The sequence below is a fragment of the Nomascus leucogenys genome, chromosome 22a, assembly GCF_006542625.1.
Source record: "Nomascus leucogenys isolate Asia chromosome 22a, Asia_NLE_v1, whole genome shotgun sequence".
Classification (NCBI taxonomy): domain Eukaryota; kingdom Metazoa; phylum Chordata; class Mammalia; order Primates; family Hylobatidae; genus Nomascus; species Nomascus leucogenys.
Genome location: NC_044402.1, coordinates 65677773 through 65697817, shown reverse-complemented (window position 1 = coordinate 65697817; position 20045 = coordinate 65677773). Strand labels below are relative to the sequence as shown.

General features: G+C 37.1%; 1 non-coding gene and 1 pseudogene across 1 annotated transcript; both read right to left on the bottom strand.

The window, feature by feature from the left end:
• Nucleotides 1–757: 757 nt before the first annotated feature.
• On the bottom strand, nucleotides 758–819 carry LOC115832592. The gene has a single exon (XR_004028118.1). It is a non-coding gene; the product is annotated as a U7 small nuclear RNA (small nuclear RNA).
• A 7839-nt stretch (nucleotides 820–8658) lies between these two features.
• On the bottom strand, nucleotides 8659–19413 carry LOC100589200 (annotated as a pseudogene).
• Nucleotides 19414–20045: the final 632 nt, after the last annotated feature.

Below are 20045 nucleotides of genomic sequence, written 5' to 3'. Positions count from 1 at the left end.
GTCAGCAAGAGAGTTTGTCACTCAGGGAAGGCCCAGTCATCTTGTCAAGGGTTTTCACCTGATCTCTCCTGATAACCTCCCTTTTGATACTTCTAAACCACTGGTTTGGGAACCTTAACTATATATGCAAAATTTCTTTACCTTTGCAATATAACATAACCTAATCAAGGGGCTGACATTTCAGCTCATTTGCCCTATTCTACTGATTAGCTGAAAGTCAAGGGCCTTGTTCCTATTTAGGAGAAGGGGGTTAAACAACATTATAAATACCAAAAGGCGAGGATAATGGGAGCTCACCTTAGGGTCTGTCTGCCACATCTTCCTTCACAACTTTGTGCATGCTATCCTTCAGTGTTTCTCTGCAGAGTAAATACAGGAAGAAGAGCAATAAAGGTTCATTCTGGATGCATAACTCCTTCTTGTCAACCTTTCACTAGAAAGTAGGTATGAGAGAAGGAAATAGGAAGCATTTACCAAGGGCAGATATCAGGTAACAACTATGTTTTAAGTCCTATACTTGAAACTTGGGCACTGAGCAGATCCCAGACATCATCTAATGAAGCTCTTATCACACAAGTACTGTAGCATATTAATTGAGCATCATTTGAAGCACCAGAGATTAGAATGCCACTAGACATAATGCTATGTGGATTCAAAAGCAGTAATGGTGAAAACAGTTTGAACTCCCTATGTCTACTAGAAGAGATAGCAAACGAGTAGCTGTTCTTTAGAGAACTAGTTTTATTATTAATGTTTTATGGGTTTTCCAGTGAAGACCAGAGAACTTGCTAGACAAATTCTAAAAGAGCTGTAACACTGGATAACTTGTTTTGATGGAGGCATGTGGGAGAGAAGTTGGGAACGGTTGATTGATTTGGAAAGAAAATTCACATACTGGATGATCAAGTCATATGAAGCTTATATGTTTTAAATGATGTTTGAGTCTCTAGTGTGACTAATGAGGAGCCCTAGAGGATATTTTCCACAATTCAATGGCTCAGTGTATGTCTGTCACCACAGCTTAAGTGAATCCAAACAAACCAATGAGCCACTATATCATAATCATGGAAGCCCATTTCATGGCAACTCACAGACTTCATTCTAAAATGTGCAGCAAGATCCATCCAAGATTAAGGCTGACTACATCCAAAGATCAAGCAAAATTGAGTCAACAATGACTATGTGACATGTTTAACACAGGCCTGATCATCATTAGTTTATACCCAAGACACTCAGTTTGCTCTATATTCATACCATTTATTTCCTCTGATAAATATCTCTAATACAGACAGCAGAATGGTTGTTGACTTTCACTTTCAACATCTAAGAATAAGTTCACCCTCTGAGGATAGGTCTGGTTGGCTTTCATTAGGATCAGATGTATTACTTAGGAAGCCACACATACCAAGGAATTCCAAGTACTCCACAAAGAGAATGCAAGCTGGAAGAATTAGTGCAATAACTAAACTACCTACTGAACTGTAACACACCCACAAACTTCAATTTCTCTCTCTAGTTACATATCTACTGTTGTAATAATGTTTTACACCAAAGAAAACTTAATATCTAACCCAGATGTTTTTAAGCCACAAACATTAATTTTCAAATGTGCAGAGAATATTAGACTCAAATGCCCTACAGGCTTTGTTAAACCTAATTTAAAACCCTAAAATTACAACTTGCTCAGTACTTACCCCTTCGAGCCTTCCAGATATACCTAATACCCTGTCCAGTGGAATCCGCTTACTGAAGAATTAATAGGCTTATGAGACTTTGAAATAAAGTTTGCCATAGGGAGTCACACTGCTGACTTAGTTATGAAAAAAAAAATGCTGTCTTTATATATTTCACTATTCCTCAAATACTCTTCTTGTAAATCACACTGAGCATCACTGGGTTTTATTACGGAACGAGGATGTATTGCTAACCTCCAGGCATCATAGAAAATAACCACCTTTTCCCACCTAAATTCCTTCAATAAATCAACACAAAATTTTAAAATCTGAAAGCCATGCATTTTGCATTATGCCACAATCTTAGGCCAATTTTTTCGGGTGAGTTTTCTCTCAAAATCCTCTCTGGTGCCTGGAATTTTGTTATCATAGACTCATAACTTAAAGCTTTTATCATGGTTAAAATGCAAATCTTTCCAGAAGAAACCACCTTGCTCTAATACTTCATTTTCTCAATGTTTTGTAGGAACAGAGACACGTTTCTGAAGGCAGATGAAGGGAGAGAGCAGAAGGATAAAGGGTACAGAATGAGAAGGTGTTTTATACCAGAGTTGTCACTTAAGTATATTTAGAGGTGGACTTTACAAATCCAAAGAAATTCATATTCATCATAATCATTGATACTTAAATTACAGTAAATGTATCATTGAGTTCATATTGTTTGAAATTAGCACTGAGGATGAACTAGAATGTAATGCAAATATACCCATGTATCAAGTGAATACCTAAAATCAAGTCAATTTGACTTCTCTTTATCTCAAATGTTTAAAAAATCTGAGAAAAAAATATTCCAGAGAGATAAATTGAAATATTAGAGATAGAGTTGCTGATTCATTAATTCATCAAGGTAACATAACTAGGGGTTCACTACAGCCATTCCTTGGAACAGTATGCACATCATATCAAAACCACAAATCAATTTTATTTTTTAAAAATCCATCAAAACTGCCATTTGTAGCAAGTGTTTTGAGCTAGAGGTATAAAAAAGTACTCCACATAGAGAACATTTATAATACTATATAAAATATTAAAACAATCTACCTTTTTGTCATGGATGAGTTTATTTAAAAATAGGGAATAACCTCAGAGGTAAGTAAGAGCAAAGAAAAATTGATTCCAGAGAACTATGTAGCACATTGAAGCAGGCATTTTCCCTAGGTTGGCATTTCTGAAGCCCCTGAATACAGGAGATAAAGTCTAGAGACAAGCAAGATGGAAGATCAAAGTGAGCACCTCCACACAAAAGAAGGCTCCCTAAAGGGAAGGGCAGTACCTTCAAAAGGTCTATTAGTTAAAAAAAATTTCCATAGGCCGGGCGCAGTGGCTCATACCTGCAATCCCAGCACTTTGGGAGGCCGAGGCGGGAGGATCACGAGGTCAGGAGATCAAGACCATCCTGGCTAACGTGGTGAAACCCCGTCTGTATTAAAAATACAAAAAATTAGCCAGGCGTGGTGGCACGTGCCTGTAGTCCCAGCTACTCAGGCTGAGGCAGGAGAATGACGTGAACCCGGGAGACAGAACTTGCAGTGAGCCTAGATAGCGCCACTGCACTCCAGCCTGGGGTGACAGAGCGAGACTCCGTCTCAAAAAAAAAAAAATTTCCATAGATAAAGATAAATATGGTTGCCTGTCTCGAACTTTGCTCTAAGGAGAGGTAGAAATATAAGAAGTTCTGCTGGCTAGTCCTAATTCTGGGTCAAAGGAGGAAGCACTCTACAAACTATCTCCCCCATGGAATTTAGCCGGAGCCCAAGGCAGCCCAAAACATGGAAGTGGCAACAGAGAGAGTTCTAGAAACCCTCAAGTTCTTTCCTGAAGAATCGGAAAAGTTTCCTGACGCTCACAGAACGTGGAGGGAAATTTCCCCATTTGTCTCTATTTTTTTTTTTCTTTTCTCTCATGCCCTAGCCTTCAGGTGATCTCACAGTAGTGGTATAAACGAGGAATATTGGCAATAGCAAGGTCCAAGAGGTACCTAAAGTTTGAGGCATGGGAAACTTTGTTTCCAATAGAGAAGTGGTGGTCTCAAGAGGATGGGGCAAAAAAGCCAATTGCTTATTTTCTTTCTTAGTCTTCCTGTCACTTGACCCCAGACATGAGCACAGTTGCAGAAAATGAGCTGCAGAGCAGAATACCTAAAACTTGGGCTTCAGGCCAGAGGACCTAAATGAGGAGTACCAGAAAATCCTTTAGGATACTAAGAAATGAAGGGAACTTTCTTAACCCGAGAAAGGGAATCTATTTGTAAAAAGAAAAGGTAATTACAGTAAAATCACAAAAAAATCGTGGAATGTTGAAACTATCATATTTTAAGTTTAAAAAGCCAAGTATGCCACCATCATCACTTGTCTTTCTTAAGATTAGTAGCAAGTACATTGGTATTTGCCTTATTATTGTAACTATTCTGATTGCTATTTAGTCTGTACATTGGTTGTGGATACTTTTATGCTTAATATATATTTTTTCCTAAAAGAGTGACAAGTATTATAAAGGAAACAAACAAAAGTGTGTATTCATTACTGTATATATAAAGTCCATGTTGTAATTAGAGAAATACACTACATAGAAAATTTTAAAACAAGATTGCTAGCTCTACTGCCACTGTCTATATGTCTTGCATGAGTCATTTGACACTTCAGACCATTTATTTATTTATTTATTTATTTATTTATTTATTTATTTATTTTTGAGATGGAGTCTCGCTCTGTCACCCAGGCTGGAGTTCAGTGGAGTGATCTTGGCCCACTGTAACCTCCGCCACCCAGGTTCAAGCAATTCTCCCTTCTTAGCCTCCCAAGTAGGTGGGATTACAGGCATCCCATGCAATGGATTAGAAGAATCAATATCATTAATATGACCATGCCACCCAAAGCATTCTAGAGATTCAAAGCAATTTTTATCAAAATACCAACAACATTCTTTATAGAATTAGAAAAAAAAAGTCCTAAAATTCATATGGAACAAGAACAACAAAAAGCCTGAATAACCAAGGCAATCCTAAGCAGAAAGAACAAATCCAGAGGCATCACACTGCCTGATGTCAAATTATCCTACAAGGCTATAGTAACTAAAACAGCATGGTACTGGCAGAAAAGTAGACACATAGATCAGTGGAACAAAGTAGAGAACCCATAAATAAAGCCACATACCTGCAACCAACTCATCTTCAACAAAAGTGAAAAAAATAAACAATGGAGGAAACACACTGGATTCCATAAATGGTGCTTGGAAAATTGGTTGACCAAGTGCAGAAGAATGAAACTGGACCCCTATCTCTCACCATATACAAAATTATCTCAAGATGGATAAAAGACTTAAATGTAACACCTGAAACTATAAAAATTCTGGACAAAACTCTAGGAAAAACTCTTCTAGATATTAGCCTAGGCAAAGAATTTATAATGAAGGACCCAGAAGCAAAGGCAACAACAACAAAAATACAAATGGGACTTAATTAAACTAAAAAGCTTCCATGCTGCAAAAGAAATAATCAACAGAGTGAACCGACAACATACAGAACAGGAGAAAATACATGCAAATTATGCCTCCAGCAAAGGACTAATATCCAGTATCTGTAAGGAACTCAAACAACTCAACAAGAAAAAGCAAACAACCAAACTAAAAACTAGGCAAAAGACATGAACAGGCATTTCTCAAAAGAAGAAATACAAGTGGCCAACAAACACATGCAAAAAGGTTCAACATCACTAATCATCAGGGAAATGCAAGTTAAAACCACTCTGAGATATCTTACAGCAGTCAAAATGGTCATTATGAAAAAAGAAGTAAAACACACACATACGTGCACAACAGATGACATGGATGAGAAGGAAAAGGAATTCCACTGTTTGTGGGAATGTAAATTAGTTCAGCCTCTAGGGAAAACAACATGTAGATATCTGAAATAACTACAAATGGAACTACATTCAATCCAGCAATCCTACTATGGAGTGTCTACCCAAAGAAAAAGAAATCAGTATATAAAAAAGACACCTGCACTAGTATATTTATCTCAGCACTATTCACAGTAGCAAAGCAATAAAACTAACATGGGTCCATCCACAGTGGATTGGACAAAGAAAATGTTGTATATATACACCATGGAATACTATGCAGCCATTAAAAAATAATAGTCATGTCCTTTGCAGCAACAAAGGAGAAAGCCATTCTCCCACGTGAATAACTCAGAAAAAGAAAATCAAATATCTCATATTCTCACTTGTAAGCAGGAGCTAAACAGTGGGAATATATGAACATAGAGATGGAAATAATAGACACTGGAGACACCAAAAGGCGGGGCGGGCAGGATAGAAGGGGGTTAAGAGTTGAAAAGTTACCTATCAAGTACAATGGTCATTATTTGGGTGATGGATACACTAGAAACACAAACTTCACCCTTATGCTATATGTCTATGTAACAAACCTGCAAAATACCCCGGAATCCCAAACAAAGTAATTTTTTAAAGTAACAGTACAACAATAAAAATAACACAAATAACAAACAATTTAGAATACATTTAGAAACTTTAAAATAAACTAAAAAGTAACACAAATAAAAAAATTTAGTATAGAATGTATTTAGAAACTTTAGCATAGCATTTACATTGTGTTAGTTATTATAAGTAATCTAGAGATGATTTAAAGTATATGGAAGGTGGTTCAGTGCAATGGCTCATAACTGTAATCCCAGCACTTTGGGAGACCAAAGGGAGGATCATTTGAGATCTGGAATTTGAGACCAGCCTGGGCAAGACACCATCTCTACAAAAAAAAAAATTAAAAATTAGCCAGGCTGTTATACATACCTGTAGTCCCATCTGCTTGAGAGGCTGGGGTGAGAGGATTGCTTTTGCCCATGAGTTTGAGGTTGCAGTAAGCTATGATTATACCACTGCACTCTAGCCTGGGTAACAGAGTGAGACTGTATCTCTAAAAAATAATAATAAAGTAAAATAAAATAAAAAATAAAACAAAGTATACAGGAAAACTTGCATAGGTTATATACAAATACTATACCATTGCTTATAGGGGACTTCAGCATCCTTGAATTTTGATACCCAAGGGGATCCTGTGATCAAACCCCTGCAGACACCAAGGGACCACTCTACCACTCAGTTGTTTAAAGTATCAATGCTGAATGTGAATCAACTGAAAAATTAACTTCACTGAATAAGCTGAGTGGGAAAAACACCAAGTAAGAACACTATAAAAGAATTTAAGAAAACATTAATTTAGCACAAATTAAAGGGGAATCTGATAATATTTCCAAATTTATAGTGGTAAAATATGTTTGGAGCTAAAAGTGTTCCCTTGGACAAATTAAAAAGTTATAAAAATGTAAGATGTTTAAAGCCAATGGTTATTCATTGAATTCAACAGCAAGTACATTCCAGAAAACATTTGGCTTTTTCATGTAGTGTCAACAGTGAACTTCATCACTTTTGAGAACTTAACTATCACCAGTTTCCAAGAATTTTTGTCAGAAATAGAAGTTAAATATCCTAACATGCCCTAACATACAACATCTTGGTGGCTTAAAATTTTTTTGCATATTTAGTTCAAGCTGAGAATGAATTTATTTATAAGTGAAAAGAAATCCCTTCAACTACTATTATTGAACACTGAATGGCTTTGGAATTTAGTTTTCACTACAGATTTATTTTTCTTAATGAATTAAACCTAAAATTTCAAGCCAAAACAACATGTATGCAAAACTTATGGCAAAGTTATTTCAATGACAACTAAATGATGTTGGAATCACATGTAATGTTAAGCTACTTTGTATACTTACCATGCTATCAAATTTTAAAAAGTGAGAAATCCATTCTCATACAAAGTTGTAGTGGGTATATTTTACAAGATCAAACTACAGTTCCAGCAGTGTCTTGGGAACCTCTATATAAATGCAAAGGAAATATCTGTATTTCAGAATCCACTTGACTAAGCAATTGCAGAACTTCCACTTAACCTTCAATTAGAAATGATAAACCTGCAATAAAATGACATGCTAAATGGTAAATATCAAGAGAAAAATCTAATAGAAATAAATAAATGCCTCCCAAGCATTGAATATGCTCAATTAAAATCATATGCTCATAGATTTATGTCAGTATTTGGCAGTAACTATTTGTATAAAAAGACATTTTCAAAGATGAAATACACCAACTGTTATTACGTATTATCATGAACAGATGAATATTTTTAATGAATTTTGAAATATGAACCACTAATTTTGAACATCAAATAAGCGAAATAATATGTGCCCCCCAAAATAAAATAAAATTTCACTCTTTTTCTTATTCAATTATATTACAAAATATGTACTCAGTTATATTATTTTTTAATTTCACCAATAAAAATGGACATTTGTTTTCTCTCTTGTTACATTAGTTATTTAATATCCTTAGATTATCTAATATTCTTGATTTAGTCTCCTGGCCTACAAAACTTTTAATATTACTAACTGACTCTTTTTTTTCTGATTAAACTTAGTTTTAACAGGTCTCAAAATTCTGTGACAGGTTTTTGGTTGTTTTCTTTAAAAAGTACTGATTTTAGGGTGTCTGTAAATCTCAGCTGATCAGGAGGCTGAGGCAAGAGAATTGCTTGAACCCTGGAGGCAGAGGTTGCAGTGAGCTGAGATCACGCCATTGCCTGGGTGACTGTGTGAGACTTTGTCTCCAAAAAAAAAAAAAAAAAGCACTGATTTTAAAAACTAATAACTTAAAACTACCACACATTTAAAAAAAAAAAAAAATGGGTCCACAAAACATTCTCCTTTGCTTCTGAAGGTTTTATGCTGCATTGTTATCATTAACCAATCTTTTACTGTTAAACTAAAATGACCAATTGAAACAAAAAGTTCTGAGATCATTCTTTTACCACTGATTAAGATTGGCGTGGTAGGTATTAGGGATAATATTCATTTAGCCTTCTGAGGCTTCCGGGTAGACTTGGTGACTTTGCCAGCTTCAGAAGCTTTCTTGTCCACTGCTTTGATGACACCAGTAGTAACTGTCTATCTCATATCATGAACAGCAAAACGACCCAGAAGAGAATAGTCGGAGAGGCTGTCAACACACATGGGCTTGTCAGGAACCATATCAACAATGGCAGCACCATCAGATTTCAAGAATTTAGGGCCATCTTCCAGCTTATTACCAGAATAGTATTCAATCTTTTCCTTCAGCTCAGCAGACTTGCAAACAATGTGAGCTGTGTGGCAATCCAGTACAGGGACATAGCCACCAGTGATTTGGTCTGGCTGGTTCAGGATAATCACCTGAGCAGTGAATTCAGCTGCTTCCATTTGCGGGTCATTTTTGCTGCCACCAGCAACATTGTCACAACAAATATCTTTGACAGGCACATTCTTGACATTAAAGCCCATATTGTCCCCAAAAAGAGCTTCACTCAAAAGATTCATGTTGCATTTTAGCAGACTTTACTTCAGTTGTAACATTGACTGGAGCAAAGATGTAACATTGACTCGAGCAAAGCCCACCATGCTGGGCTTGAGAACATGTCTCCACTCAGCCCACAGGGACAATATCAATACCGCCAATTTTGTAGACATCCTGGGGAGGCAGATAGAAGGGCTTGTTAGTTGGATGAGTTGGTAGCCCAGAGCTTGAGGCAGTTTGGTTCCACTGGCACTGACATCTTTACAGGTGACTCTCCATCCCTTGAAACAAGACATGTGAGCACTTGGTTCTCTTATTAGTCAGGGTTCTCTAGATGAACAGGACTAACAGAATAGATGTTTATGTGGTTTGGCTGTGTCCCCACCCAAATCTCATCTTGAATTCTCACATGTTGTGGGCGGGACCTGGTGGGAGGTGGTTGAATCATGGGGGTGGGTCTTTCCCATGCCATTCTCATGATGGTGAGTAGGTCTCATGAGATCGGATGGTTTTATAAGGGGGAGTTTTCCTGCACAAGCTCTCTTTCTTTGCCTGCTGCCATCAGTGTAAAACGTGACTTGCTCCTCCTTGCCTTCCACCATGATTGTAAGGCCTCCCAGCCACTTGGAACTGTAAATCCATTAAAACTCTTTCTTTTGTAAATTTCCCAGTCTTGGGTATGTCTTTACCAGCAGTGTGAAAATGGACTAATATAGATGTATATGAAAGGGAGTTTATTAAGGAGTATTGACTCACACAATCACAGGGTGAAGTTCTCCATCTGCAAGCTGAGGAACAAGGAAGCCAATTCAAGTCCCAAAACCTCAAAAGTAGGAAAGCTAACAGTGCAGCCTTCAGTTCGTGACTGAAGGCCCAAGAGCCCCTGCAAACCACTGGTGTAGGTCCAAGATTTCAAAAGCTAAAGAACTTGGAATCTGATGTTAGAGGGCAGGAAGCATCAATGATGGGAGAAAGATGGAGACCAGAAGAGTTAACCAGTCTAGCCACACTGGCAGATTAGATCATGCCCACCCAGATTGAGGGAGAGGGTCGTCACAGAGGTAATTAAGTTAAAATGAGGTCATTAAGTTGGGCTCTAATCCAATTCAATCGGTATCCTTAAAAGAAGAGGATATTAGATACACAGGGGGAAGACCTAGTAAAGACACAGAGAGAAGACAACATCTACAAGCAAGGAGTGAGACTTCAGAAGATGTCAATCCTGCCAACACCTTGACCTTCGACTTCTGGTCTCCAGAACTATGATAAAATATATTTCTGCTGTTTAAGTTACCCAGTTGTGGTACTTTGTTATGACAGCTCTAGCAAAACAATACACATAGTAAGAGATTTTGTTTGGACTGACAAATGAAATATGCTTTAAAATTTTTTTTCTGGTTTTGAGGAAGTAGCTTAAGCCAAAGAGAAACAAAGCCATGATTTGCTTTTTAGTTACAGTACAGCCAAACATCATCTAATTGAGTTTTTGAATATGTGGTCTAAACTTGGAAAAGATTAAGCTTACTTATGAGTCAACATCTTATTCTTTTGTATTTTATTTGCATTCTTCTCTTGACAAATAATGATATGCTTTTGCTTTTCAGAAAAGTACGTGGATTTTGGGAGGTGGGAGGGTTAACCTTGCGTATTGGGGTGTATTTATTACCTTCATATATGAAAGAAATAGTCCAAATTCATTCTGGACTTAGTGGTAAGAAAGAAAGCATTGCACAACATCCCAAATGTTTCGGTGACAGTTGGGAATTCCTAATGTGGCTCTGACTTCTATGTGGGAATCAAAGAGGTTTCAGTGACTTTCTTTGCTTGCTATTTCTAGTCTTCAAAGGCCCTTTGAGTTATGTACTATACAATAGAATATTCTCTTTGACATTAAAAACTTTGGTCCATCAGTATTTTCAACCAAAATATATTATACCCCCTCTGAGTACAGTGCAGAGAAACAAAAAAGAAATAAAAGGATCAGATTCTGGCTTTCAAGGAAATTCCTAATCCAAACACAGAAAAGCCTGGCAGGATCCTTCATCAATAAGGTAATGGCAAGCCAAAGAAAAACCCAAACGAGGAAGAATGGAAATAGAGGAAGCAAGGAAGAGCCTCTTCCATCTTCCACTACCAGAGAGAGAGAGAACAAGCCTAGTATCTCAGATCTTGCTCGTGTTTCCTACCTGTTCATGTTTAGCAGAATATAAACCAAACAGCAAGAATGGAAAGAAGAATGTGAATCCTTTGTCCCGAGTGATACCCTCTGCTTTGTGCTGAACCTGCAAAAGAAACATGCCGTGGAGAATCTGGGAAAGCAGCACCGGAAACATTCAACTCCACCACAAGACCTTTGCACAGAACAAAACACCCTTCTCTCCAATCCACTCTCAATGAGAATCTCAGTGAATTCATTGAAAGTGAACACATAAAATGGGAAATTGACGATTCTGAGCCATCATTCTACTTTATCCTCAATTGTTCCTCTAAACCACCTCCTTTCTTAACTTACCTGTGAAGTATTTATGAAAACAATAAAGACATATGCGGTTGAGGAAGAAATTGATTTATTAACAATAAGACATGCTAGAGAAAAATATGTAACTGTATTGTCTCAATGAATTATAGCATCACTAATTCTGAGAAAAAGATCATTCTGAATTGAGGAAAAGCTGATTTATATGATGCTTTAAAGAAAAGTATAATTATACTTAAGTTCATACAGTAGTTGGGACTAAGTAATATTGTTTATACAATACTCAGTTTTTATAGATCTTTCAATAACCCTATTATGAAAGAATTATTGTATTCTCTCTTCACAGTTGACAAAACTAAGACCCAAAGACTAAATGACTTGCCCCAGGGTACTTGAGAAGGGTAAATTAATACTCACATTATAAAATATGTGTTTAAGATACATGCATATATATAATGTTTGGAAATAGTCTGCCTAAAAGACATGAAAATTGTTTTTTCTCAAGAATCTAAACTATGCTTTTCTAAGCATGTATGTGTGATACTAATTTTCTTTTTAAAAAGTTTTTTTAATATACTATGAAAAATAAAACTTCGGCCCTGTTTCTGCCTGAATTAGTGTAGACTTTCAGCTAATCGAGTCAGTTAATGACTTTTTAAAAACTGTACATTAAAGAGGTAACATTCTTTTCACTGTGTTCTGTTTTAAGTGCCACAGTATTAAAAAGGGCAAGGGGTTGGGAGAATGAAGTACAACCTCGTTCTATATTTAATTTTCTTTCTACAAGGGTCCAGCAATATAGCAGATGTTAAAAGTGACATTTATAGTTCTGGGAACAAAGTGATACACTGCTACCATAGGGAGTTACAGCCAAATCCGGGGAGGGGGTATAGAAAGAGAAAGCACATACTGAATTCTTCTGGGGTGCCTTGAAAAGGGAAACTGAAGCACAAAACGTGATGCAAAAAAAAAAGTTTAAAATGGAAAGCAATTCGTAGTCTATTGTTGAGGAAAAAAGCAAGGTCACAAAAAGTAATATTTAACGTGAGCCCATTTATTTACAAATGCATCATATATAGACATAGATATGACATATCTATGTAAATACAGCAGAGAAAAATATCTAAAAATCAATACTACAAGATGTCAACAGTGCTTAGAGTATGATTTTCTTTTCTCTTTTTGATTATCTGTAGTTTCTGAAGCTTATTATAAACAATATAACTTTTGAAATGTTTAAGTTTATGCTTAGATAATTTTGGATAGTCTAATGAAAAATGACATGTGTATATAGGCTTGCACTGTGTGTGTAACTCCAGTAACACACTTCACATTACACTAGTCAGTGCTTGTCATCTGTCTTCTTCACTAAACTCTGAGCTCCTTGAGATCAGGACAGGGTCTTGTACTTCCAGATACTAAATTCCTAAAAAAGGAAAAAGAATGAAATTAATGTATATGTGTATTATCAAACTGAATTCCTATAACAACATTGTAATCATTATCATCTCCATTTTACAGATGAAAAAATTGAAGCTTAGAGATATTAAGTAACTTAGCTAATGTCCTTCCATTAAGAACTAATAAGAGCTTAGATTCAGACACATATCTGCCTGAGCCCAAACTGATATTAGTGTTAGGTGTTGACGTGAATTAAATGGAAGAAAGAAAGCAAGAAGGGCGAGCCATGCAGACCTAGGAAATGTTTAAAGTTTGAATGTAAAGCAAATGAATAGAATATAAAATAAAATATACATTAAGCAATTACTTAAAATGTGTATATAAAATACACATATAATGATCTAGAATGTTCTCCCTCACTGGTACATCCCTCACTGGTTCAATTAAGAAAGTTGTAGAAGAGATTTCTGCCCTGAGAGGAGATGCTGTTAGGTGATACCATGGACTATCCAACTTGTTTCTCCTCCAATATTTTATTAGGATCAGTCTCCCAATTTTTTTTAATGACAGCCTCAGGTGATTTTAGGAACAAACTTGTTTATTTCCTTTGGCATGCTCTTCATTTGGTGGCAATGCATCCTGGGGTCACATAAATAAAAACAGCAATTAGAGGAAGTTTAGCAGCAGTGAAAGGACAAATGAAAAACAAGAGAAAGGCTCTTTGTTGCAATGCATCAGCAAAATTTAGTCCCACAGGTTTTGTGGAGTGTTTTTTAAAAATTGAAAGTTATGCCAAAAGTAGTGTCTCTGGGACTTTATGCTTAACTATTATGATACCTTTAATTAAAGAAGATATACCCATAGGTAAATGCTTAGGGCATACTAAGAAAATAGGACAGGCTCAGGTTATCTAAAAGTGTGGAAGATGTAGTTGATTTCCTCTCTGGGGTTCATATTTAGAATAAGCTTGATAAAACCAGTCACCAAATAACTCAAGAATGTGGATGTAAATGAGAGAGGTCTAACAGGGAGTGCAATTTAGAGCTACCAGCTACCTACCTTGTCTAAGTTCACCCATTCTTTTTTTTTTTTTTTTTTTTTTTTTTTGGCGCGATCTCAGCTCACTGCAACCTCCACTTTCCAGGTTCAAGTGATTCTCCTGCCTCAGCCTGCTGAGTAGCTGGGACTACAGGTGCACATCAGCATGCCCAGCTACATTTTTCTGTATTTTTAGTAGAGACAGGGTTTCACCATGTTGGCCAGAATAGTTTTGATCTCCTGACCTTGTGATCCACCTGCCTCGGCCTCCCAAAGTGCTGGGATTACGGGCGTGAGACACCATGCCCAGCCCACACATTCTTAATTTGTCCCTGACTATAGGGTAAATCCTAAGGCATGAAGGTTGGGCTAAAAAATGGAAAATTCAGGTTGTTCATTCTTTGAATGTTTCTCAGGCACATGACCAAAGAAATTTGCTCCATTCAGAAAGTGGAACTTGATTTTTCTCCTAGGTTATGAGTCACGTGGACACTAATATTAGAAGTACTACATAGAGTATTTAATAAATAAAAATGTCATTATATAATAACTGTTAAGTTTTGACATTCCAGAATGATATGGTTTGGCTGTGTCCCCACACAAATCTCATCTTGAATTGTAGCTCCCATAATCCACAGGTACTGTAGGAGAGACCTGGTGGGAGGTAATTGAATCATGGGGACAGGTTTTTCCTGTGCTGTTCTCTTAATAGTGAATAAGTCTCATGAGATCTGATGGTTTTATAAAGAGCAGATCCCCTGCACACGCTCTTGCCTGCCACCACGTAAGACATGCCTTTGCTCCTCCTTTGCCTTCTGCCATGATTGTGAGGCTTCCGCAGCAAGGTCAAACTATGAGTCCATTAAACCTCTTTTCTTTATAAACTTCCCAGTTCAGGTATTTCTTCATAGCAGTATGAAAATGGACTAATACACAGAATATAACAAATATCTTGGATTCTCATAATGTAAATTTGTAGAAAATAGAAAATCTTTTTACCTATTTTGTTTTTTACTTAATCTCTCAATTCTTATCTAGAACCTTAAAGCTTATAATCCTTATAAGTAGCACAAAATAAATACAGTCATGCACCACATAACCACATTTTGATTAAGGACATTTTGGTCAATGATAGAACACATCTACAATTATGTTCCAATAAGATTATAAGACCATTGTTTTACTATACCTTCTGTATGCTTAGATAGTTTAGATACACAAACACTTACCATTGTGTTACAATTGCCAACAGTATTCAATACAGCACTACGCTGTACAGGTTTGCAGCCTAGGACCAACAGATTAGACCGTATAGCCTAAGCGTGTGGTAGGCTGTACTATCTAGGTTTGTATGAGTGCACTCCATGATGATCACACAATGGTGAAATCACCTAACAATGCATTTCTCAGGTATCCCTGTTGTTATGCAATGCATGACTGTATGTCTGACAGAACTTTGTCATTATCAAGTTCAAAAAGTTCTGGCAGAATGAGACAAAGAAAGACAATCTTTTCCTGAGAAGTGTTTTTGCGAGATCATAATAAAGGATTAACTACATTGATATTCCAGATAGGGTTCAGGGCTCCGGGTATACAAAGATAAATAAATAGCTCCTGATCACAAAGAATGCATTGTCTGTGAGGAATGCTGACCCATAAATAGATCATTATAATATTATGAACTAATGGAGACGTGCACATGTGCTATGTGTGCACCAAGGAGTGACCCCTAACTTAGACTGTTGCATAATGGAAGGGCTTCCTAAGCATCTATTTGAGCTGAGATCAAGAATATGTGTAGGTGTTAATCTGATAAAAGGGTAAGGATGGTGTAGAGTAGAGCAGGGAAGGACATGACTGGCAGAAGGGGCAATACAGGCAAGGGTAACTCACTGAGAAAGCACAGTGGGAGACTCTAAAAAGCTCTAAATTGCTAGATTATACATTATACATTATAAAGCAGAGAGTTAAGTGATATGAATCTACTCAAATGCCCATCAATGAGTAGAAAAAGAAAATATGATGCGATAGATATATGTATTAGAATACTACTCAGCCATAAAAAGGAGTAAAATAATGGCATTTGCAGCAAGCTGAATGGAATTGGAGACTATTATTCCAAGTAAGGTAATTCAGAAATGGAAAACCAAACATCATGTTCTCACTCATAAGTGGGAGCCAAGCTGTGAGGATGCAAATGCATACAAATGATATAAAACATTGGACTTTGGGGACTAGGAGGAAGGGTGGGAGGATGGTGAGGGATAAAAGACTAAGATTGGGTACAATGTATACTGCTTGGGTGATGGGTGCACCAAAATCTCAGAAATCACCACTAAAGAACTTATTCATGTAACCAAACACTACATGTTCCCCAAAAACCTATTGAAACAAAAAATTAAAAATTTAAGCAAACAATAAAACAAAATAAAGAGATATGGGACTACAGAGTTAGGTAGAGAACAGATAATAGAAAAGAATATTTACCACTTAAAAAAAATTTATCCTTGAAGAGTTATTGAAGGATTTAAAGCAATCACATGGTATCATCACACCTAAATTTGAAATGGATCACTTTGGTGGTCACTTGGAAAATGTATATGCAGACAAAGGGCTATGGCTTGAATGAGAAACATGGGGAGAAAGGACATTTTTTTTTTAAGTGAAAAAAGAAGAACTCACACAAAAGTGTAAAGGGAATAGGCAAAGAAGTATCAATAGAAGCAACAGACTGTTGTGTTATGATTGTTAAAGAAGTGAAATGTCCTTTTGATAAGTCAAAAGAGAATAAAAGCAGCAAATGAACAAGATCAATCCAAGAAGACAATTCCTGAAAGATATCTGATAGAACTATAATTAGGAAATCATTAATGCCTTTAATCTTTAAGAAGAGCAGTTTCCTTTGAGCAGTAAGAGCAAGAAACTAGAGTGTCATGGTTCATGGAGAAAATGAGGGATAAAGAAGAGCTAGTGATAGAATGAACATTTAGAGAAGTTGGTGTATTATTTAAAAAAAAAAAAAGAAGGGGAGAACTATTGGATGACAGAGAATGGATCTCTCAGCATGGGCATGGACGAAGGTGAGTGAAGCAAGCCAGTCAAGAGAGAAAGGTTAAGATACAGAAAACAGAGAGAAGACAATGGCCCAGGGGAAGTGTAAGAAGATGAGATCTTAAAAAGTAGAAGAGTTGAAGGGGCAACCAAGCCTCCAGAAATAGGATTAAGGAGCCACACGTTTATATCATCAATGGGAAAGTAAGAACTTGAGTAAAGTAAAATAAGGCTTAGAGCCCCAATTTTTTTTTTTTTTGAGATGAAGTCTCACTCTTGTCCCCCAGCTGGAGTACAATAGCGTGATCTCAGCTCACTGCAACTTCCACCTCCCGGGTTCAAGCGATTCTCCTGCCATAGCCTCCCAAGTAGCTGGCATTACAGGCACCTGCCACCACGCTGGCTAATTTTTGTATTTTTAGTGGAGATGGGCTTTCACCATGTTGGCCGGGCTGATCTCGAACTCCTGACCTCAGGTAATCTGCCTGCCTCAGCCTCCCAAAGTGCTGGGATTACAGGCGTGAGCCACCGTGCCCAGCCTAGAGCCCTAATTTCTTAATGAAGAGGTGACACAAGTATAAGGATTGGCCTGATGCCTAAAGACTTTGGTTTGTTTGTATTGTCTATTCTTTATAGAACAAAATATTAGACTGGTACAATACATTTATGTTAACAATTTCAAATAGCATCTGGATAATCAGTCTCTTACGACTAATATAACCACAACTTACATCCTAAGTGTCTGAATATGCAACTTCTTTTCTCTGGGGAAACACGCTCATCAAATTCAATATAAATTCATGCCTTCATCACTGGATCTTTGTGAATGCCCAGCACACCTGTGCAGTCATCTTCTGTATTAAAGCTTGACATGCCGTCAGTATGTCTTGTGACAAAGGGGAATGTCAGGTTTTCCCTCCTCGAGGGTACTGTTAGAAAGAACAGCTTGTTCTTGTTTAATTAGCATTGATTTTCTTGAAACTGGCTATTACCCTCAAGTCTCAATTTTTTTAATTCCTTGAGATGAAATAACACTTCATTTGTTAAGTCTTGTAAAAGCAGCATTCTTTCTAATATCTTTGGCTAATTGAAGATTTTGCTACTTGTTTATATCTCATTTATTTTGTATTTAGGTCTGAGCATTTTTCTCATCATCAGAAATCTTTAATGTATGATATCAATTCATAATGGAGACAAAAGTGTAGTATTAATAAAATCTAGAGTTCCTCAAACCAGTGAATCCATATATCATGTCATACTCATCCTCTATCTGTTTTTTCTAATAATGATTATATCCCATTACACCAAACACCACCATACATAGCACCATGGAAACGAATGAATTGAACACATGATAAAATGTGCCACTTCTAATCTGAACACTGTTTTTCCACGGAGGCACCCACCTCTCACTGCTCTGTTTGGAGCCCAGTGCTGTATATACTAACTGCTACATTCAAAAGACAGTCCAACTAAACCTTACTTCATAGTGGCACAGGGTTAGTCTTTGGGGAGCCATTGAGAAGCCTGAAAAATTATTTGATTTTGGATGCTTTATTAAGAAATCTAGTAATAAGCAATGTTCACATACCTTTCCTACCCCAAAATTATGTCTTTTGGAAGATATACTCATTCGAGATCTATTTTTCTGTGTTCCAGGCACTGTCCTAAAGGATTTGAAATATTCATGCAACCTATCTTCACAACAGCCCTGTTGTATTTATTAGTCACATTTTCAAGAAAAACAAACTAAAAAGGTTTCAAAATTTATGTACATATCCATAACTAATTAGTGGCAAAGGAAGACCCTGGGATTCCAGATGACCAGCTAACTAAAGAAAGAGCCAAACGTAAAACTCAAGTTCCTGGCCGGTAGTCTCGTGTCACCACAGTAGGCAACCACAGTAGGCAACCACAGTGGGTGAAAATAAACATCCAATTCCCTAATAAACTTATAAATTTAAAATCTCTAAAGAGCATTTGTGGCATTGATTGATACTGACATTTTCAGTACTGAGGCTGCACTATCTTTCTTCTCTGCAGACTGAATGCTCTGAAGTTTGAAAATGATCAACCACAGAGTGTCTGGGGAACCTGAGTGATTATGCCCAAAACTGTGCTGTTCCAAGATCTCTCGGTGATAAGCTTTCAGGCCCACTCTGCTGACGAATATAAATTCTTCCCCTTTCGGGGTTTTCACTTCCAGAATATTTTCAATCACCTCACCTGGGGAACACTTATTCCCCAGCAGCTTTGGCTGTGGCTTACGGTACCTTCCCTGCAAGGGTCCTCCGCGTGTTTTCCTCATAGAATCAGAGTTACAGTTCCTCTGCACCTACATCTGCTGATGCTCTGCTGACCTCGGGCCACTGACTACATTGCTTACTGACCTTCTCAGGGCGTGGCCATTTCCCTAACAATAGTCTTTAGCTGTTAATACCTGTTCCTATCTCTGGTTTCCTCTCCCTTTCTTTCTCTCTCCAGCCATAGAAAACTTCACAACAGAGCTTGTGGACCCCTGAATAAATCAGCTTTTTATTCTGATTTGCCGCCCCCATGGGCAAGGGGAAGTGATGTACGAAGTACAACAGGTGCTAGGATGTCATAACACAGTCATACCAGTCTCTATAGAAGCTGTGCCTCATATGTCAGGTGCCATTTTCAATTATAGTGGCTTTTATGGTGATTTTTTTCTCATTTACCCCATAATTTATTTTTGCATTCTAACTGCATTTGGGCCCCTTATCACTTAGGAACACTTCACATATGAAATAAATAATTACATAAATAAGTGTGACAGCCTTCATCAGTCAAACAAAAAAGGTGGTTTAATTGCTCCTGTCAGATATCTGACTTCAGGCACCAGCTTTATCTGGAATTCCAAAAACATCTTCTGGAATTTACCACCCGGTTCTCCTTCCTCAGATTTGACCCATTCTA